The 23,432-nt window shown below is 35.5% G+C and overlaps 2 long non-coding RNA genes across 2 annotated transcripts in view; both read right to left on the bottom strand.

The window, feature by feature from the left end:
* LOC141486071 (uncharacterized) overlaps nucleotides 1–23,056 on the bottom strand; it is a 353,419-nt gene extending 330,363 nt beyond the window's left edge. Inside the window, exon 1 of the long non-coding RNA XR_012467630.1 lies at nucleotides 22,848–23,056. This is a non-coding gene — a long non-coding RNA (uncharacterized lncRNA). The remainder of the gene's footprint in view (nucleotides 1–22,847) is intronic.
* LOC141486072 (uncharacterized) lies at nucleotides 14,326–22,836 on the bottom strand. Its single transcript, XR_012467631.1, has 2 exons — nucleotides 22,640–22,836; nucleotides 14,326–14,741 (listed from the first exon to the last, which is right to left on the bottom strand). It is a non-coding gene; the product is annotated as an uncharacterized lncRNA (long non-coding RNA).
* Nucleotides 23,057–23,432: the final 376 nt, after the last annotated feature.

The raw sequence follows: 23,432 nt of genomic DNA, 5'->3' as shown, positions 1-23,432 counted from the left end.
CAGCCAACCACTTCGCGTTCGCGAGTTAGGTGCAGATCTTCTAGCCCTGACTTATTCGAGGAGGAGGAGGAAGTCAGGGCTGTGAAGAAGGTTTGCCAACGACCTGCAGCAAAGGTTGGTCCTATTTCAAAGTACCGAGCTACTTGCAATAGGACTAATCCTTATGCAGGTAGTTTTTCGACCTCTCGTAAGAGGGCCTCCACACCAGCAGCAGCACCAGCAGCAGTGGAAATTCCGAGGAGTCCTTCTCCGGAGTTGGTGATATTGTCGCCGTTGGTGACGCGACTACCACCGCTGCCAGCGACACCGGCGGATCCTGAGGTGTTGGTGCCACAGCCTATCGGAGAGGTTAGTGAAAAGATGAGTGTTTTTCTGCAGAGATGCAAGAAAGCAGAACGAGCTGCCCGATCTAGCGAGGCCGCGTTGGTTACCATGAAGCGACAAATGGCTGAAATGGATAACCGACGGAGGGAAATCCAAAAGGAAATGGCCGAAATAGATCGGAATTATGCATCTCTGCAGGAAAGGTGTAAAGCAGAGACCTCTTCGATAAAGCTGTACAAAAAAATAGTGACAGTTATGGACACTCTTTTTGTAGATGAAGTGTAAATGTAAGATTAGTTTTAGGTTAGTTAGGAGTATTTAATTATGGTAGTTTTAAGTTTATATTTGTTAAGTTTATATTGAATAAAGGAAAAGGAAGTGAAATAAAGGGTGTACACTGTTTTTTGGTTTGGTACACATTGAACAATGCGATGGTTGGAGCATTTTTCTTCACTTCCTCTTATTATTATTATTATTTTTTTTATTTCAATTCCAAGTTCTTCTAGACAAATACCTCACATCAATTTTTGTGTCCTCTAATCACTTGTAAATAATTTCATGTGAAGAAAATTTAAAAAATAAAAAATAGACATGTTTCATAGTGAAATCGACAAGTATATTTCATTTGTATTTTATCCATTCAAGTATCTCTTTCATTGAATATGTCTTATGTCACTTTGCAATTTACCCCTACTCATTGAATATGTCTTATGTCACACTACAATTTACCCCTACTCAATGTTCCACTCCTCTCCCACTCCCTCTCGAAAGTATAAAAGTAGAAATCATCTGATGAAACATTCAGTTGATCAGCTAGCATCGAGATGGAACCCGATTCAACCTCCGAACCCTATAGCTGCCCGGATCAGGGGTACAACTTCAATTACTGGGATAACAGCCAGGTACAGGTAGTCTCTTTCACCACGGAACCCCACAGTCCGCCATACGAATACCGGGATCACGACATCAGGATGCAAGTTCAACATGTCACTGGCAGTGACGAAGGACACTTGGATGACTCGGAATATCCAGATCCTGACGGATGGTGGGACCCTGCTTATGATGACATTGTCCCAATGAGTAGCGACGACGATGATGATGACGACGACGACTCTGGTGATGATGCTGATGACGAGCTTGACGTTAGACGTCCTCCACCATCCCCTATCCTCATCGAGGATAGTCCTCCGCCATCCCCAATCCTAATCGATGATGATGTCCTCAATTCCGATGATGACATATAATCATCTACTCGTCCATCATTTCCTTTCCTTTCCTTCCACGGAGTACACACTTTTTGGTTGGTGTACACGAGGCACTGCGAGGCTGGGGCAGTGTCTTCCTCCCTTCCTCTCCCTCTTATTAGTTTTTTTTTCCATAATAATCACTAGAATTTCTCCTAATAATCGCTCAGAGTTTCATTCTTGATGTTTTCGAATCTCAAACACTGTTCTACATTTCACCCCCTCCATTTCATTTCTTCCAATATAAATATAGCAACAATCCCAGTTCTATATCATTCTTCCACAATGTCGAGTACAGGACCCATCCAAGTACATGAAATAGATTCAACGTCTGATCATTTGAGTACAACCTTCGCTCAATTTCTGCAGCGAATCTATGATCTTCCTGATGATTTCGCAGAACGAGTGGAACAAGGTATTCAGGACGACATAGATGCTGTTGACGATAATAATGCGGATGATGTGATTAGTATATCATCTGATTCAGCTGATTATGACGACGACGACATCATGAGTATATCATCTGATTCAGATGACTACTATGAGGATGATATCATTAGTATATCATCTGATTCAGATGACGATACCATAATTATTGTTTCTGATGATGAGGAGCGTTAGTCCATATCATTGCATGGATTAATAAAAAAATAACAGCCCTTTTCAGGGCTACAATTAAAGACTGAAACAATAAAAAAAATAGCTCTTTTCAGAGCTACCATTATACTTTCAAACAGAAACAGATTCATACCATTGTTAACATTATGTTAACATTATAATCTCAAACGAAATATATGTATGTGAAAGTATTCATCATTATATGCATATGAATGATTGACAAATGCCAACTTCAACTTTCATTTAAAGTAGTACTCATCATATGCATAGATATTCAATGACTATCAAATTCCAAATTTCGACTTTTCAGTCAAAGTAGTAATTTATTTGTCATATAATGTATAGATATTCAAAGACTAACAAATTTCCAACTTAGACTTTTATTAGTCAAAGTATTCATTTGTCACATAATCTATGAATACTAATACAACTAACTACTGTTTGTGTGAATAATGTAGCCCTGAAAAGGGCTGTTGTTTTTTTTTTGACCAGTAGGTCCACGGTTATTGTGCCACAGGTTGGACATTATTACATATAATACATGTAGATACTCGGGTGAAGTTTGTTAGTGGCCTCTCGCAAGCTTCACACCAATTCTGTCCCATTTCCATAATTGAGACAGTGTTGTGGGTGTTGACATGGGCATACCACCCTCCATTATTGTTTCTATGCGAATAAAACCGAAAGCAGCACCAACATAGTTTTTTGTTCTCTCCATCTATTGTGCTGATCAATACGTATGCATCCAATGCACAATACAAATCCAAGGGATCTTCCAGTGTCTCACTGACATTGAGTGTTCGCATACCGATCCTCATAGCACCATCACCTTCAGTTGTGTCAGCTTCTATCCCTTCATCATCTCCTTCTTCATCCATGACCCTCTCAAACTCCATCACGTCATCATCTTCGTCGCTTTGGTTGGCCTCGTTTTCAACTTCGTCTATCTCATCTTCATCGACTCCAACATCTTCTGCTTCAACTATCACTTCCTCTAGCGGAACATTGACATCCTCATCATCTGATTCGTCTATCCAATTGTTTTCATCAACAGCAGCTATTCTATTTAATGCAGCATTTATTTTTGCAGAATTCATCTTGTTGTTGTTTGCTCACAGTTGTAGAGAGTGAATGAATGAACTCTAGGTTTGCAAGTCAACTTATATAGGAGGTGATGCGACTCCCACTTGACTCGTTTAGAGTGGAATAGTAGGAGAAGTTATCCCACTATAGTGGGATCATGTGGACATCATGTGGAAGTATACTTCCACATGATGTTGATTCGTATAAATAGAGATCGTAGGTATAGGAGAGAGCATTCAGAGTTTCTGTAAGTCATCTCTTAATATTTCTAATCGAATTAGTAAAATGCCGTTTCCAAAAGAGTGGAATGAAAAACCAAAAGTGTGTGTCTACCCAATGATGATTGCAGGGGCTATTGTGTGCTACTTTTGTCAAATAAGTAGACCTAAGGATTCAATCAATCCATGTACTGGTATGTGTAGTGATTGCGTGTTGCGGATTCAACTATCGCCTCCTTCTCATCCACCGAAGCGAACAAAATCGGATTATCGTCAACAACAGTTACAGTGTCTGAAGTGTTCCGAACCTATAATATTTAACAATATAGGTATCTGTAGAAATATTTGTGGTACCTGTGCTGCCGTTCCAACTCCACTGCAACGTTGTTTGCGTTGTGATACATATTCCATGAATTGTTGGAATCATGTATGCAATGCATGTAGAAGTACTTGGGATCTGTGTGAGAAGGTTGGTCAACTCTACCCCAATAGGAGAATCCATTTTTTTCAATGTTGGTGTTTGACGCACGAGCAACAACTATTGAGGAATAGAGTCAAAGAACGTTCCACATCCACAGAGACATATTAACATTTTTCATTTTTTATTATCGTTATTGTCCTCTATTATTAATAAATATATATATTTTGAATTTATTTGTATTATTTTCTAACATTTAAAAATACATGCATGCAACACAAAGTTTTCCTCTTAAATGACAAAGATTGTTACATGCGTGAATAGTTTAGTGAGAGAGCGCATGTGCCAGTTGATGAAAGAGCGCATGCGCTAGTTTATTTTCTTCTATAAATGGTGAGGTCTCAGTAACATCATCACCTTTCCTATCCACATTCTATTGCTATCACATATCATTCCTCAGACCTTAATAATCATGAGCTCTATGCCGCTATTGATTGCTGAAGATGGTTCACCACTTGTTGATATCGATCAGACTGATTTTGAAAATATTCCAGTATTACATTTATCGAGTCAAGATTCGATAAATGATTTTGATATTAACGACTTCGTTAACTTTGCAGATGTGCCAGAACCAAATGAGCAAATTATTATTGAAAATCCGATCGTTTCGCAATTATCATCACTCAAACACTCTTCATCTACCCTTCCTCTTGGTGTTGATAAGAAATCTAGAACAATCAAGAGGAAGGTTACTAAGGCATCTTCATCGATTGTCACTGACTTTAAAGAAAAGAAAGAATCCAAAAGTGTTGTGCGACAGAAAAAACCCGCAACGAAAAGTGACAGATCGAAGAGGAAGCCAAAAGGTACTCCTAAAGAAATGAAGAGTGATTTGAAAGCTGAACCGCTATCTTCTTTCAGCCCCCTCCATCGGTTTGGGGAAATGAAAAGGAAAGCAAAATGCCGTCTTGTAAAGGCACAGATGACTATTGCTGAACTTGAAAAGAGTGAGCGAGCTATTAATGCTAATAATGAAACTCTTGAAGCATTAGATGCCAAGATTGCATTAGCGAAGGTTGAATTGGCTAGAATGTCTAAAGATGCTGATGAACTCCGTTCAAAAATTGGTAAAGATAAGCAATTCCATCAACGTTCGAGAATGCAAGCTCAGGCTGAGCTTGAGGAGTCGACTAAGCTTTATGAGACAGCATTATCAGTGAGAGATAATTGGCAAAAAGAGTTGGATACTGCATTTCAAAGTGACGGCGATTAGTTTTGGGAATGATAATGTGTTTTCAATATCGTGAGTTGAAAAATATAAGCGGGAATGGAGTATACAATTAATTTGGTTTGGTATACACAGAACATTGCGAATGGCTGGGGCAATGTTTACCGCTGCAATATTTTTCAGTTCACATACTTATAATTGAAATGAAAACAATAATGAACTTTAATATTACTTTATTCATAAAAGTCACTATTATATACATTTAAACCATATTTGATTCATCAATCCAAGAATTTTGTTCGCTAGGAAGGCCTAACCACTTTACATATACTTTATTTTTTCTTCTCTTCAACACCTTCTCAATCAGATATACGTCAGGATTCTCGGTTCGTAATAACTCTTCTTCGTAAAAACATCCTCTAATCGGCTGTTCATTCATATCTTCAAGATTATAAGTCGTTGGGATGGTTTTATTAATTTTAACAATCTTGAATAGCTCCGTGGTAAAATTCGCAGTGTAAGACTTTTCAAAAATATGTTTGTATTTACTTATACGTACAATATCATTTAATTGGAATTTGGGTTTACTTTGTCTTCCTCCAATTCCATTGATACCCTTGAATTTTAATTTTGTTGTTGAATCAACATTGATGGGTGCCATACCTATTGTACGATGAACTTTATTATTATATCTACTAGTTATAATTGGAAGAATATCAAGCCATTTGTGGTGACCTCTCATCGAAAATTCCTTGTAGAGCCATGCCTTTATTGTACGAATCACTCTTTCTGCTATAGCTGCCTTCTTTGTGCTAAATGTTGAATAATGATTGATATTATATTCTCGCATGAGAGATGAGAAGCTTTTATTGAAAAATTCTTTCCCTTGATCGCTTTGTATGTGTTTGGGGGAGTATTTGGCTTCTTTCAGTACATGTTTCATTGCATTAGTTACTGTACTACCTGTTTTATCTTTAACTGCTACAGTCCACAGATATTTGGAGTAACAATCTATCACTACAAGTATATATCGGTATCCTTCATTACTTTTTGCATAAGGTTGCAGTTCAGCTAAATCTATTTGCCATAGATCTGCAAAACCTTTGATGGTGGTTATTCTTCTACGAAAATTACGTCTTGCAGGTTTATGTAATTCATTAACAACTTGTCGTTTGACATCACTTATTTCATTAGTCATTCTATTTCAATATGATTAAAGAGAAAAGGTGATAATGTTACTGCATTGAATGATGATGTGACAGTGATCATTACATGTGAATATGTTAATATATTATACCTTCTTCACGTAATTCTTCAATTATTGAAATTATTTCATTATCATGTCCGGTATGTCCGGCTGACTTTGAAGCTACCAATAGTCGTAGGCGAGCAACTAACTCTTTCGGTGAATTCCAGTACACATAATTCACAGGTTTAGAATTATATATTTTCTCCATTTTCACTCGTTTGAGTGCTCCACCAATTTTACTTCTACTTCTTATTGGATATTGTCGTGAGTCTAATAGAGGTTTGATAACTTCACGAAATTTTTTAGAATTTGTATTTTTAAAACCATTCTTCAGATGATATTGTTTATATGGAGCATTCGTTATTTTCAATATTTTGGAATATACTTGACGAGTTTCTTCATTATCAACATCTTGTGGATTCTTCAAAAAAATCATATCATACAATTCTGGACTACCTGCGCATTCATATTTTTTCACTTTATTAGCATCCCAAAATGAAATGTTTCCATCTTTGAAATTTACCACTAGACTTCCCATTTTCAGCTTTTGTGTAATTGGATCCATACGTACGCCAAATGTTCCATCATATGCTGGATTTCTAGATTTTATATTATTCAAATGTTTCATCAAAACATCTTCACCACTTTCATTCATAACAGGTGAGATGTCAGGATCCGAGGAATCGATGTGGGACGATGATGGTGTTTCGAATAGAGTTGTTCTCATATCGTCTTGAAGTGTGCTCGTGTCACTATTCACAGATGATACACTACCAAAAGATTGTTTTCTTCCTATTGGAGTACTCATGGGATAATTTGAAGTAGATTGAACAGTTCCATGATTTGGTGATAACACTGGTGATTTAGAAGTAGCGTTTGATGATAAAACATTCAATGGTTTCATTATGGGCTCATACAATCTTTCAAGTGTCGTACGATTTTCAATATTATCATTCTTGATAGAGTTGAATTTCTGCCTGACAGCTTCTGTTGTCTCTACTAGTTGACGTTTTTTTTTGTATTCATAATGCCCTTTTTTTGAATTAAAGCTTAATTCGTTGGTGAAGTGACCACTACAATATTCAGTGATCGAATAAGTTCCAAAAACAAGATCATGGGTATATAAAACTATCGAATCCTTTGCGATATCTACCTTCATCTATTTTTCTATCCTTATCAATGACTAGAAATCCATATTGGTCCTCCCAGCATTTAACACACATCAATTGGAATTGTTTGAATGTTACATCGGGTGAAACATGATCTGAATAAATGTGATGTAAATTCGTCTCATCTTGTTTGAACATTATAATGAAATTGGTATTGTCACGCACTAACTGTTTGGGTACCCGTGAATATGTCTGTGCTAGATAAAAACAATCAACATCCTTATGACGTCCCATACAGAAATATGATCTAATAATATCTTGCTTTTCACATATCACATCATCGAAAATGAAAACAGAATTAGGCTTAGCGTCGGAGGGTTCCACTATTTCTGCATTATTGCTGAATGTATAAAAACCTAATCCTTTTATAGGTTCCAAAACACTTCGCAAGTACTGATATTTAGGTTGATTGAGTGATTTCGAATAGAGATACACATTTCTAAATCTCAGTCCTTGTGGATGTGTTAATAGTGATATCATTGCATTCGTCTTTCCACAATTTGAAGGTCCTATAATGAGTCCTCGAACTGATGATGGAAGTAGTGGACCATGTCTGAATACCCTTTGTCCATTCAATCCACAACCAAATTTCTCATCTAGATTATCTACAGCAAACTTTTCTTTCTGTTTTACAATGCGCATCGTGCCGTGGTTGGAGACTATATAAATGTTATTAGCTTATTCATTTCAATGTGTACCATCAAACGATACGGACGTATTGAAAGTGATCGTAAAATTAAAAGAGGTTGTGGTTTTGTTAATGATTTAATAAACAAACTTCCTTTCGAATTACATCTACCGGAGGTTATCAATACTGTGGACCGGGTACAAAATTGAAACAACGTTTAGCTCGTAACGACCCTGGAATCAATAAATTAGATATTGAATGCAAAAAACACGATATTCAATATTCTAAGCATCCATCCGATCTTGCAGCAAGACATTTAGCCGACAAAGAACTTGAATACAGCGCTTGGGATAGGGTTAAATCGAAGGACGCGAGTATTGGGGAAAGAGCAGCTGCATTACTTGTCACCAACATTATGAAAGCGAAAAGACATATGGGCATGGGTTGTAGTACCAATAAGAAAAAATGTAAGAGGAAACAAACGAAGAAAAATAAAATTAAAAAAGTTGCATTTGGTGCTGGGATAGTCCATAAAGTGCGAAATGTATTGAAGAAAGCTGGTGGGAATCAATTTGTGACGAATAATAGCAAAAAAGCTATCACTGTGGCATTGCAGGCGGCACGTAAATACCTTAAAGCTGCCGGTGGAAAGAAGAAAATCCGCACACCACGCATAATTCCTGTTCCCAAGATCGGTGGACTTTTACCATTGATACCAATTTTTGCTGGACTATCCGCACTAGGAAGTTTGGCGGGAGCTGCTGCTGGTATTACCAAGGCCGTGAATTCGGCAAAAGCCAGCAGAGCGGCTTTAATGGAAGCCAATCGTCACAATAAAACCATGGAGGCTGTAGCATTAGGCAAACGCGGAAGTGGAATATATCTCAAACCATACCGTAAAGGTTTAGGACTATATTTAAAACCATACAAAGCCACAAACAAAACAAAAAACTAATTGAACCCCTACCTCAGAGGCCTCTTACTGATCTCGATCTCAGTTATTATGCACAAAAAATGAAAATTCCACATTTTCGTGGTGTTTTTATGCGTGATAGATTACCATCTTCAGGTCCAAAACAAAACGAGACAGCTATTGTTAATTTAGATGGAATAAGTGGACCAGGAACACATTGGGTGGCATATAAAAAATGTGGGAAAGAAGTCACATATTTCGATAGTTTTGGAGATCTACCCCCACCATTGGAATTGACTCGATTCTTTCGAAAATGTTCGAATGTAAAAATCAAATATAACTATGATCGACAACAGAAATTTAATACAGTTCTCTGTGGTCACTTGTGCTTGCAGTTTCTCTCTAAATAATTTTCCAAATAAAAATGGATTCAACACCAAAACTGGATCGGGAGGCTATCAAGGGAATGGGGTTTTCACTTAGAATGTTTTCAAAATATGGTACCTTGAAAAAAATGGATAAAGTGATGCTTGCAAATATGCCTAAGGAAGTGATACTTGCATGTGTTGCACATGAGATTGCATATGTTTGGGAAAAGTTGCCTAAGCATCTGCAAGATGACATCGATATAATGAAACATAGATATTGTTATGAGCACCACCACCACGATCAAAATTCAGAATCGGATGTTAATGACGGTCCTATACCTCGGAAATCTATGTGTTGTATTTGTAATATAGAGGATGTGAATATTGGTATCAATAAAAATGATACTTATTACAATACAACACCTTCCAAAAAGTGTAAATTGTCTCAAATGTGCTGTTGCTGTGTACAATAATAAATTGAAATGTGTTTCAAAATATTCATCAGTCATGTCACGAAAGTTCGAGCTACAAGCTGTCGGGACAAGTGTCTTGAGTGCGGATTTTTTTCCACCAATTGAATTGGATAGGAACAGTCGTTATGGATTAGGACTTTTGGGATTCTATGGGTGCAATACAATCAATAATATAACTGAAGCTAATAACTTAGTTAGTTTTAGAATCAGTAATGACAACCATCGATACCCCAAAATTTGACAATTGAAATTCCATGTGGTGCTTATGAAATAGAAGAGATCAATGCCGTCATACAGAAACATATCATGTTCAGATTGTTTCATGATAAAAAACCAAATGATGTCGTTGCAGATGATATTTTCTATCTACACGCCAATAATAATACATTCAAATGTGAAATGCGATCCAAATATGAAATTGATCTGACACATCCAAATTCAATAGCAGAAATGATGGGGTTCGCTCATGAAATATTTCCACCAAATCAGATACATGAATCATCATTACCAATAAACATTACAACTGTGAGACTTATCCGCTTAGATTGCAATATAATATCTGGTTCATATATAAATGGTGAAGAATCCCACATTCTTTTCTCATTCGATATTGATGTTGAACCTGGCTACAATCTCACTAAAGAACCACACAGTATTATATATATGCCTGTCAGTCCAGAAGGTCGTCAATTGATTCACAACATTACAGTGCGTATTTTGGATGAAAAAAATAACCTTATCGATTTTGGAAGTGAAGAAGAGATTTTCATTATTTTGGAATTGAAGAAAATCGAATAACTGTTGTTATGGGTTTCATTTATAATAGACAAAATCGCATTGAACAATCCCAAACGAGTTGCACTATCAAAAAGAAAGGTGTGCATAAAAAGAAGCTCATTCCACAAGTGTATGCTAAACAGTTAGCACATAACGCTCTGTCTGTGAGTGATCTTAAATTTTTGAAATCGATTGGATTGAAAGTGAGAAAATAACAATGGTGCTCGAAACAAACAATGAAAAGTTGAATATATTCAATGAACCAGTGTTCGATCATTCTCTCATAAGTTTACATGAGCACACATATAAGCCCTATGGATCACCGCTATTCAGGAATTCGGATGAAATCAGAATTGCAATCAATAATCAAGATGTTATACTAGATATTGCCGACAGCTTCATTTACATAGAAGGTAAATTCACCCCCAAAGATGTAGCGAAAACATGCTATCTCTCGAATAATGCAATTGCATTTCTCTTTGACGAAATTCGTTATGAAATGGGAGGTGAACAAGTGGCTGTTGTTAGAAAACCTGGGATAACATCTACAATGAAAACCATGATATCATTTGGACAATCTCATGCTAACACATTATTGACATCTGGTTGGGGACTTTCACAATTGAAGCAAGATATCTTGGATACAAACAGTCATGTTTTTAGTGGAAAACTACCACTGAAATATTTGATGGGTTTTGCTGAAGATTACAACAAAAGTATCTTGAATGCCAAACAGGAATTGATTTTGATTATCGCTCGATCATTCAAAAACTCATATATAGGTGAGGTTGATGCTGATTTGGAAATAAATAAAATCGAATGGAGAATAAGGCATATTGTACCAGATGATAAACACAAGCTCAAACTTTTGAGTAGAATAAACAAAAGCGGTCTGAATGCCAAAATCAAGTTGGCGTATCGTATGTGGGACCTCTATGAACTACCATCATTACGTGGGACTTCTTCAGACATATGGGCCATCAAAACAACTAACGCATTGGAAACTCCTCGTTTTGTCATCATCGCATTCCAAAGTACTACCACATCTGAAGATAGAACACAAGATATTACAAAATTCACAACTGCTGATATCAATAGTATTCGAGTATACTTGAATTCTGAAGTTTATCCATATGAGCGTTGGAATTTGAATTTCGATAAAAAACTTGATGCTCCTGCTTATTATGCTTTTGAGAGTTTCCAGCGAAGTTATTATGATAAAGATATGAGTGAACCTCTGATGGACATTGGACAATTTAGAGAGAATCCACTATTCGTCATCGATTGTTCCCATCAACCGAATGCAACAAAATCATCAACTATTGATATAAAGATTGAGTTTGAGACGAGGAAGACCAAGTTTCCAGACAACACTAAAGTATATGCATTAATTTTGCATGATACAGTTTTAACATACAATGCATTGGATGGTTCAGTTCATAGCAGATATTGACACTTTTTTTTTCACTCTATCATGTACTGTTTTATGATCTTTTTTTTTTTTATTTGTAACTGACTTATATCATGTATTGTATTTTATATCATATTTATTGTTTTGTAATCATTTTCTATTGTATTTCATCAGATTTAAATAAATAAAACATGAAAATAATACAAAGTTTTTTATTTGACATTATTTATGATTCACAGGAACATACAGACTATCTAAAATAACTTCTTCCTCATAATCATCATTTTCGCGACCATCTTCAATTTCCTCTCGATTTTCATCATTCAATTCAAAGTGATGAATAATCCATTCTGGCAAGTATGGTTGGAGGCTATACAGGAATCTTCTTAGGTTCAGTTCAATCATAACCTCACAAAGTTGCCACAATTCCAATTCATTATCCAAAAATTTGTTGCAAACTTCTGCACCACTCCAATAGTTCTCAGCATCACGAAGGCATAATTCGATTTGTTTTTCATCATAGCATACACTCATATCATAAACGCTTGCATGTTCGGCTCCATCACCCAACACCTTCAATTTAGACGACAAATGTTGAACCGATGATTTGAGATCTACAATATCGACCCAATCTTGACTTGCGTACTGCATCCACATCTTTAAATGGTGGAACTGAAATCGAATAAAAAAAACAATAAGCAACCTCCAATTTTTCAGTGATATAATACTCACATTCCCATTTTACTTGTAGTTACAAAGTGAGTGTATTCAACTAAGTTAGTAATGTTTATATTTCCATATAATTATCATCTAATATATGAATATTAATAAAACAATAAGAAATTCATTATAATTACTATTATTATTCAATCATATTGAATTTGACTAGAGTTATCGTTTTCACACCAAAAAAAAAAACTTTGTAAGCTATGACCTAAAGAAATTCACTATAAATTATTACTATTATTCAATCATATTGAATTTGACTAGAGATCGCGTTTTCATGCCAGCAAAACTTTGTTGGCTCTGTCCTAAATACATCATCGTATATTTACCACCTGATGAGTTGATAGAAGATATATCGTCATCACTGAATTGCAACGAAATACGTTTTGGTAGCCATGTTTTAAATAATTTATCATTGCTCACATCTTGCAAAGTTAATAAAATTGATTTACCAAATCGTGTAGAATAAGTTGACATATTTTTAATTATGTACACTTCATCAATTGGCAATGATGATAAGGCCTTTTGCTCTAGTATTTCAACCTCCTGTACAATCAAATTATTAATTTTATTCAAGTCTACTTTTGAAACGGACATGATGAAAATATATATGAAAATATAAACAATTTCCAACAGACAAATACACTCACCGTCTTCCTTCTATTACGAACTGAATAACACTCTACCAATTGCTAACTGCTGCAGATATATTCGTCTACTGATTTCATAGTGTGCCAGGCATTTCTTTTATATTAAACAGTGTGAGTCACCCCCACCATGAAACCGTGAAAGATTCACATTGCTAGTTGCTATCCACTAGAGATGCCTGACGTCACAGCCAAGCCCATCTCCCAACTTGATGCGATAACAGTTGCCGGTACGAGCAAGCAGTGGTCGTTGCGGTCTCGGAGAGGGTAGACGCTAGGCAAACAGTCCTCGGCTGCCGTTGTGTCACCATCGATAGCGGGGCTAGAGCGAACCTTCATCGCTTCAGGAGAGGTGAGGGCAGACCGATGAATACGCATTACTCTGCCACACGTCGTGGAGTGAACATGTCGCTCTCTAGCCGTTGAACGGTTATTGCTGTGACGTCACTCCACTACTAACTTGGTGCCCTAACACCGATGGAACATTTATTACTTGGAGGATCTTCGAAGTATGCAGACGTATGTTTGTACATAGACAAACAAGCACATGATGAAACCCTGTACCGTGCATTCTCCTACACACACACATAAACACACAAAATCTCATATGAAAAAAAAAAATCTGAACGATCCATGCACCAGACACTTCAAGGTCACAATGCCTTGACTTCACTGCACAACAAAAAAACTTCACCAAACAACAACCAATAAAAAAAGCAATTAATACGTCATAGTGGTGGGGGGAGGCCGAGAATCAGCTGTAAACAACTACTCTCGTTTTATTTGGGTAATTGAAAATGAAATCGACCGAAAAACATAAAAATGAGTAGCTTCATTGATTTTTATCATTATTTTTTTTTCACTCAAATTTTTATAATGAAATTTGGAACAATCATGAAATACATATCAATTCAAAGAACTAAGATTATAAAAAAAAGGAAAGAAGAAAAAAAAATCACATCAAAGGTGCTGCTTCGTTCCCTCCTGTTCATAAAAGAAGACATATGCATCATTGCTCACAAGTGATTTTGGCGAAATTGAGAACACGTGTGAATCGTTGTATTCATGCCACGTGTCACTATATGGGTGTCTGCAATATGTTGTGTCATGTCCGTTGTAAGTAGTCCCACTGTGATTTGAGAGTGCATATAGATTATAACGACAAGGAGCCACATTGTCTGCTGCATAACTGCTGATATCTAATTGATAAAGTCGAATTCTGTTTTTCTTGACCTGAAGGACCTGAGCTGCAATTTACCAAAATAATATAATAATATTTATATAAATCATGTGCTCTCTACAAATTATATGTAACTAATCCAAATTGCGGTTTCTAGCGGTCTTAGAAAAGTCCCAAAATGAATTATTTTAAACTTTTTCACTAAAAATAGGGTTGCAGTATAGACAGATATTGTGCAAGTTGACAGGTAAGACCACGTGGATCTTGAGTTCATAGAAGTTTCAACTTCAGAGAATTATCATTATTGAGGAAGCAAGTTAAAGAAAAACATATTTTTTGAAATGATTGATATTGTGTTTCATTTCATTTCTGATGATAATTTCAAGACATGATATGAAAACCAGTTCAATCAATACAGTATTATTTTGTTATGTTACCTGCTTCTATCTATCCACGCAACTATACATTTTCAAAAAGTATTTCAAGAATTCCTTGAGAAAGAAGTATACGTAAACCAGTGTATGAAATTTCTAATGAAAACACTTTTTCCACACACCACAACCTCTCGAAGCGTGTTTCGCTAATTTATAATTATAGAGAGATGTCATTCATGAAACTCAACCATGATGCCTAATTGATCATCGGAGAATTATCATTATTGAGGAAGCAAGGTAACGGAAAACATATTTTTTGAAATGATTGACATTGTGTTTCATTTCATTTCTGATGATAATTTCAAGACATGATATGAAAACCAGTTCAATCAATACAGTATTATTTTGTTATGTTACCTGCTTCTATCTATCCACGCAACTATACATTTTCAAAAAGTACTTCAAGAATTCCTTGAGAAAGAAGTATACGTAAACCAGTGTATGAAATTTCTAATGAAAACACTTTTTCCACACACCACAAACTCTCGGAGCGTGTTTCGCTAATTTATAATTATAGAAAGATGTTATTCATGAAATTTAACCATGATGCCTATTTGATCATCGAAACGCGTTTCGAAAAAGTTCTTTGATTCTGGTGTGACGAAATACTTATTCATTCTGATTCATTCCATGCTAGAGAATTCAATTATATCTGTCAAGACATAAAGTTGTATAAAAATACTTTTATATGCCAAGTTCTCATCAGATAGTTTGTATATTGGCGAATGTCTTCTAGAGGTTGCACGAAATATTTTTCACGTCGAAGTTCTAGTATGACCCAGTTTTGCACCCAGGAGGGGGCTGCAGTCCCTCCAGAGATTTATAATAGTTATAAAAAATTGAATTATCACTATAGATAATAATTGTGAAATGAGCTCATCTAGTAGATATAAAATAAGCCCACTTGCCATTATCGTTCATCCAAAAGATGAATAGATCTATTATGATGTACTAAATACGGGAAGTCTGCGACTCGATGACTGACGATGGAATCCGAATCTCGTCGAGACGACTGTCTGGATTGGACAAGCTAATAATCAATCGAAGTTGCTCAATTAATCAATAAATCCCAATCCCACCTCAGATGCGAACATTTTACTACACAAAAATAGTCTTTTTCATGGATTGAATTTTTTTGTTGAAATCCGAGAAATACCAGTTGAGTGAATTTGTGCAAGAGTGAATTGAAGAGTGAGTAAAACTACTGAAAGTTGATACAACCAAACCTAAAATTGATTAGTTATCGTGAATGATGAGCATATTTCGCATCTTTCAAAAAAACATGAATAAGAGACAGGCATCTTCACCTTTATTCTGATATTTGGAACCTGAAAAATCTAAAGTAAGTGACAATCAAACTGTTACTACATATACATCGTAAGAAGCAACTTTTGAGACGCCCAGCACATCACATTTTCAAGAAAATCTAGGTAGCAATTTGGACCCGGAAATCGAAATAACCGAAAATGATATTCCACGTTTTGTAGAATCGCAAGAAGCCTCAAGTAATTTATTGAACAGACACGTCTTTTGGAAAATTTGAGAGACATTTTTAGTGGTCGTTGTTATCAGAATATAGGTGGTGAGTCTATTCCAAGGTTAAGGATGCAGCTTATTGTGAGTTCTGTGTTTGATACAAAATATATGAAGTAGAACATAATGAAAATCAAAACGCTGGAAAATTGGTTAGTGACGGTTATAATAATTGGAAAGAAGCTGTTGAGGCTTCAAATTACCACTCTGTTACAGAGTATCATAAAAAAATCTGTTTCACGAATTAGTCCCCCTAAATGTGTTTTTGAAAATGAAATGCTGCCAATTACGAAGCAGCTTAATGAAGCCAAGACAGATGAATATTCGAAAAATAGGAAAATTTTATCGTCTATGATAAAAGCAAATATTTTTTGTGGAAAACAAGAAATTTCCTTGAGAGGTCACAGAGATTTTGGTCCGTTTGACATTCCACAGAGGCCAACTGAAAATGGGGGAAATTTTAGGGCATTATTACGTCAAACAATAGATGTCGGACATGAAGTTTAAAGTACGTACATTCTGAATTGTAAAAAAATGCTACGAACATTAGTTGGAATATTCGAAAACCGATAAATAATTGTTGGTGGCAAAAATGTACCACGCAAAATATTTTTCAATTTTGGAAGAGAAAACTACTGACATTTCGACCGTCGAAAAATTTCCACTATGTGTCAGATATGTTGAGGAGGACAAATCAAGATTTGTGAATTTTTTTTAATGTTTCATCCACTTGCATCAACTACAGGTGAAGAACTTTCGAATCAAATTATTAATTATTTGAAACGACTTGGGATAAACAGAAAACATGAGGAGACAAGTTAATGACGGAGCAGGAGCAATTAATTAAAAATTTATAGGAACACAAGCGAGAATCTTAATTTTTTTCTACAAGCTTTATAGGTTCACTGTATGTCCCACCCATTGAATCTGTCCATTTCTGTTTCATGCGATTTGCAGGATGTACGAAACTATTTGGGAATTATTGCAAAAAATTATATATTATTGAAAATCCCTCAGAGACGACAAGTCTCACACAAAATATTGATAAGACTTGCCCTGATTCAAAAAAATGAGGAATGAAAATAGTATGTCCAACAAGATGGGTTGAAAGGCATGATGCTGTTTCGGTATTTACAGAACTAATACACGCAGTTTTTGCTAGCTCAAAAGACATATCGTTGTGAGTCGACAAAGATACTTCATCCAGTGCAAGAACGATTTCACTCTCAATATCATATGCAAGATTTATAATTACCCCGTATGTTAACGAAAAGTTGTTCAGTTATACTTTCGAACTGAGCCAATTCCTATAAACTGTAAACACAGATATGGTTAAAGATTTGGGTCGTATCGAATCTATACCAAAAAGCATATCGAACTTGAGACAAAACTCTGAAACCAAATTCAAATCCATTTTCGACAAAGTAAAAGTAATATGCGGAAAATATGAGTTGATATAAAAATTCCGAGGAATACATAAACACAAATTCATAGATATAACATGTAGCCATCAAATCCTGAACAGTATTACTGTATTGTGAAAGTAATCAAGTTCAATTCGAAGCCACCAAAAATTTCACTTTCTGCTTTGATAAGTTTGTTGGAGGTCAAAATGGACACCAAAATGTCTTGGCACAATCATGTCGCAGAAATTTCAAGTGTTACTTTCCAAAAGTATTGTTCCCATGTATGGAGCTCCGCCTCTAAGCATACTTTGAAGCTGCTAGATCCCATCCAGAAAAAAGTCATCCGCCTGATTGGAGACACGAACCGAACAACATCACTTGTAACCTTGATAGTCGAGAAATTTGAAGAAGGGTTGAAGATTTTTCTCTCTTCAATAGAGATTTTCACGGAAAGTGTCCAAGTGACTTGGCACATTTGATTCTACCTAGAGCTGTACATATCAGAGCTGTACATATACGTGACGGACTGTGGCTGCTCATCGTTTTGAGGTTCAACCCAGTACACTGTGGCGTACTTACTTAAATATATGAAATATCATTAAAAAATCTCTCAACATCAATTTTATCTACGTTACAGCCAAGGCGTGGATTCGAATTCTTGAGAGCTGATTGAAAAATTAGAATGTTCTTTAGTAAGCTGAGAGGGCGCCATCCAATAAATATACTTATATAAATTGACGAGGAATGAGAAATCAAACAAAATAAATGCAAATATCTGAATATATAATTGATCAATGAATATATGAGAAATAGCAACGAGGTTTGCTACTCTCTTAAATATGGCACGTAGCAGGAAACTAAATACTCAGAAACACTGAGATTGGTTTTTAGTGAAGCCAACAAATAAGAATACATGATATGAACATCAAAATTCCATATTATAATTCAATAATTTTATTCAATAGGGATTGTTCAATCAATAGCTATCGATTAAATCACAAATGTGTATACATGAACAATATCGAAGGGAAAGTATTTACGAGCTCAAAAGATCAATAATTGACGAAATGATTTAGACTTTCACGGCTGAGGTTTTCAATGTCACTGTTTTTCGAGTTTGAAAGCCGTGGATTTTTGAAATTTATTCCTGACGTTTCGCTGGCGCGAGTGGCTAGCTTCTTCTAAGCGATCATGGCTTGCTGTCCGATCAATAATCATTCGGTAACAATAATAAACGCATACCTTCTTTATTTCAATAGTCCACTTGACATTGATGGAGAAGGCATATATGTACTCACTCTGTCTCAAGAAGTAGGTTTTCACGTACTCATATATCCGGAAGGAGTGAAATTCCACGAGTCTTCCTGAAATTGCAGACACGACCAGATCGAAATTATTTGAAAAAATTGTCCTCAACCTCGCTAGTTATTGGCGTATCTCGCATTGAATTTCATATATAATGGACATCGGCTCTCAAGGTAGACAATTGGACAACAACATAGCAGACAGTGAACGATCATGATATAGATGGGTATTATCATCTGAAACTGATACTCCTTGATCATTTTCCTTCTTTCACGCCTGAAACGAGAACATCGTTTCTGCAAATCTACCGCAAAATACTAGAAATTGTAATTTTCTCAATTATTTACCTTAGATAATTTTTAGGCCTTCGAAGTTAAATAGGTACACGAAGTGTGAAATTTATTTTATCAAACAGCACCGACCCTTTTCTCTGCTCGATGTTCGTTCAGTCAAGCTTCGCACTGTTCTTCAATTGTCCTCTGTCCACCTGCATTCCAATTGAACTATCGAAATGTATATACAGGTTGTCCCAGTCTGTCATTAATGAACCGTTACAACACCTCGATATTCACTGTTTGAGAACTGTTTGAGAACATGAACTGCATTCATATGGAATAAACTGGAGATTGTATCCAATGTGAATCACTAATTTCGCACAGGCACTGCTCTTAGAGTGCCTTTAGGATTTTCCTGTAGTGCTTGTGTTTTGTCTTTGAAAAAAAACCTTCTGCTGACCATTTATTAGCTCAATTACAGTCTAGATTTTTGAAACAAAATATATTTGATCTCCATTTTCATGTTTATTTCCAAATGGCGATAATAATAAAACTGAAAATCTAAAACCTTTCACAAAATTTCTCAAATTTTATCCAGGTGACGTAAACGAAAATGGAGGTTTTGTAACCGAAAATTTGTTAAAATCTGAGTATATGCTGTGGATTGATTAATATAGAATTATTATTCACAATGCGGACAGTAAAAAATATACGTCCAATATACTTACTAGCATATATTATTAACAAACGAATTTATCCGAATATTCATTCGTTAGTTAAAATAGTTTGTACCATACCTGTGATAACAGGAACAACAGAGAGAGGTTTCTCGACTGTAAGACGTTTAAAAACATATCTAAGAAATTGGAAAATAGATAAACAGGTTTAGCCCTGTCAATTATTCATTATGAAATGGATGTTGCTTCAGAAAAAAATATTGAAAGCTCGCTCAGGAAAAACGTTGTCTATATTCTGATATTTAATAGATTACCTTTTTTATATAATATTCACATTCAAAGAGTAATTTTTGTTTCCTATATGAATTTTAATTTTCAAGTAAATATCAAGTAAATAGGTAAATATACAGTACATTTCTTTAATGCCCCCCCTTTTATTTTTTGAACGGGTCAACTCAAAAAATTAAAATTTGGGATAATGAAATTATCCCAAGACTTGAATACTTTATTTTGAAGTGAAATTGAGAGATGAAACTTTCAAGATGGGGATTAGGCGCCATCTGGAAAAAAAACTAAAAGGAGGCCTTGGGACTTATCGTTTTGAAGCTTCTGACGAATACTCCACAACCCTAGAAATGAAGTCAATATCTTCACCTACTACAAAATGACAAAATATTCAATAATTTCCTGAAGACACATTAACATCGATATTTCTAGAGATATTCCTTTTTATCTGTCATATGGCAAATCCAACAACCCGAAAAGGTCTGTTAAGTTATTTTTTGTTTATAAAAACGACAAAAAATTTCAGTAAAATGAACATCATTGTTCAGTCAGAATATTCCCATTTAGTTTTCGGTTTCACCAGTGAAAAGGTACCACGTCAACAATCTCTAAAGTGGTCAATTATCGTCCATTGGAAGAAAAAAAAATTTAATTTATTTTTATTTACGGTGCGACGCGTAACTTTCACGAGGCCGAAAGGATTTTCAATGAATGTTTTCCTAATCGTCCTATCTGTAGAAAATATATGAGGGAACTTGTATCCAAATCCACAACTACCGGTAGTGTACATAACAAAAAGCCCCCAGGTCATCAGTCCATTCCGGTAGAATAGCAAGTGCAAATAATTGGTGAGATAGTAGTAAATCCTGAACAGTCTACTTATTCCGTCGCAGATATTTGTGAGGTGTCTCCTTCCATTGTGTGGAAACTTTCGAAGAGAAATAAGTTCATCTATACAAAATTAAAATGGTATACCAATTATCTGAAGATGACCAGAATTCTGCGAAATCATGACGGAATCCATTGCAAGGCATCCTACCTATCTCCACAATATTTGTTTCAGTGACGAATGTACATGTTTTTAAAACGGCAATGTTCAGAGACAAAATTGCTGTTTCCGGAGTGACAGCAACCCTCACGTTTTCCGAGCAACCTATACCCAATATCCAGAAAATATTAACGTTTGGGCAGGAATATTGGGAAATCATACCTCTATTTATTGATCAAAATCCATCTGTTGAACTGTATTTGAATATGCTTGAAACTACTGTTGACCTTCTCATCACTGAAATCGTCGAATCGAATCCTAATGAATTCGATATTTATATTGTATTGCAACAAGATGGAGCACCACCACATTACTCCAGACAAGTAAGAAACTATTTGGATACTACTTTTCCGGTCGTTGGATTGGCCGTCGAGATCCTACAGAATGACCAGCCCGCTCGCCAGATTTGACACCCTTTGACTTTTTTATAGGGCTATTTGAGGCAAACTGTATACGAAAATGAACCTGCTTCAATATTGTATATACGTCAGAGAATGATAAATATTTCTCAAAATATTGACGTTACCTAATGTGTGCGAATATGTTCGGCGTGAAATATCGAATTGGCTGTTCATATTTCAGGAAGTTCAAGGCAAACATTTCGAGCATCTTTTGAACGTACCTCAAGCTTATTACCTCACATTATGTAGTTAAATGTCAATGTATACAGGCAATTATTAAAAGTTCCGCCATTTTGTAGAAGTTGAAGATATTGATTTCATATCCTAGGGTTGTGAAGCATTTTTCAAGAGCTTTAAAAAGATATCACGCAAAACCCCCTTTTCCATTCAATTTTTTTCCCAGATAGTGCCCAGTCGCCATCTTGCTAGTTTCATCTGTCAATTTCTCTTCAAAATAAAGTATTCATGCATTAATTGCATTATCCCAAATTTCAATTTTTTGAATTGACCCGTTCAAAAAATGAAAGGGGGAGGGGGAGGACATTATTGTTTGTTTCACATTATTTTATATTCAATGAAAATACATTATTTTGTTTCCTACATAAATGTTGCATGTTGATTTAGACTCCTCCAGAAAGTTGCGCACTTGATATGATCCGATAGTATATAATGACTTACTATGTTTAGAATCACTTATGTTTTGCAGAATAAAAAGACCTGATTATAAAATAAAAATCAAATCAATATTTCATTGTGAAATACAGCATGACGAAAAACTGAATTTCAAATTATGTGAAATATTATCTCACCAGCTGGGACAGCGTACACAAACGGCAAAGAGTTCACAAAGGTCACATACAATGATCAACAAATACAAAGGTACAAAGGAGGAAAACAAATAGACAGACACAAAACAAAACACAGGTAGGCAAAACACGGAGACAATACCCAACACGAGGCGAACACGAAACCACAAAGCAAAATACAATTAGACAGAATGTAAAGAGTGAAGATATGCTGATCGATCTGATCTTCAATAGTGTGCATTATCGGAAATCGAATGTTTACCAAAGCATATTGATAAGAATGAAAGTAAATGGATCAAAAGGTCTTGTTGATTGTACAGGACCGTATCATGAAACATTGAATCTTGGTCGGTTCAATTTTTCAAGTTCAGTTTTGTTTCATATATGTCTTAATACCGCGAATATAATCTTTCGTGTTTGTATTATAGATACCTACTTGTATTATTCGGAACAATCCATCTCACTCAACTTGCTCTGGTGATAGGACAAAACCAGAATATTAATTCTTATATTCAGTGAAACACGTGGAATACGTCAAAAAAGAGAAATTTGAATAGTTTTTGAGAATGAAGTTTTTTTATTTCCAAA

This window comes from Leptinotarsa decemlineata, unplaced genomic scaffold, assembly GCF_025532065.1.
Source record: "Leptinotarsa decemlineata unplaced genomic scaffold, Ldec_3_MD MMD2_tig00026345_RagTag_RagTag, whole genome shotgun sequence".
In the NCBI taxonomy this organism is placed as follows: domain Eukaryota; kingdom Metazoa; phylum Arthropoda; class Insecta; order Coleoptera; family Chrysomelidae; genus Leptinotarsa; species Leptinotarsa decemlineata.
This window is presented reverse-complemented; position numbering and strand designations above follow the sequence as displayed.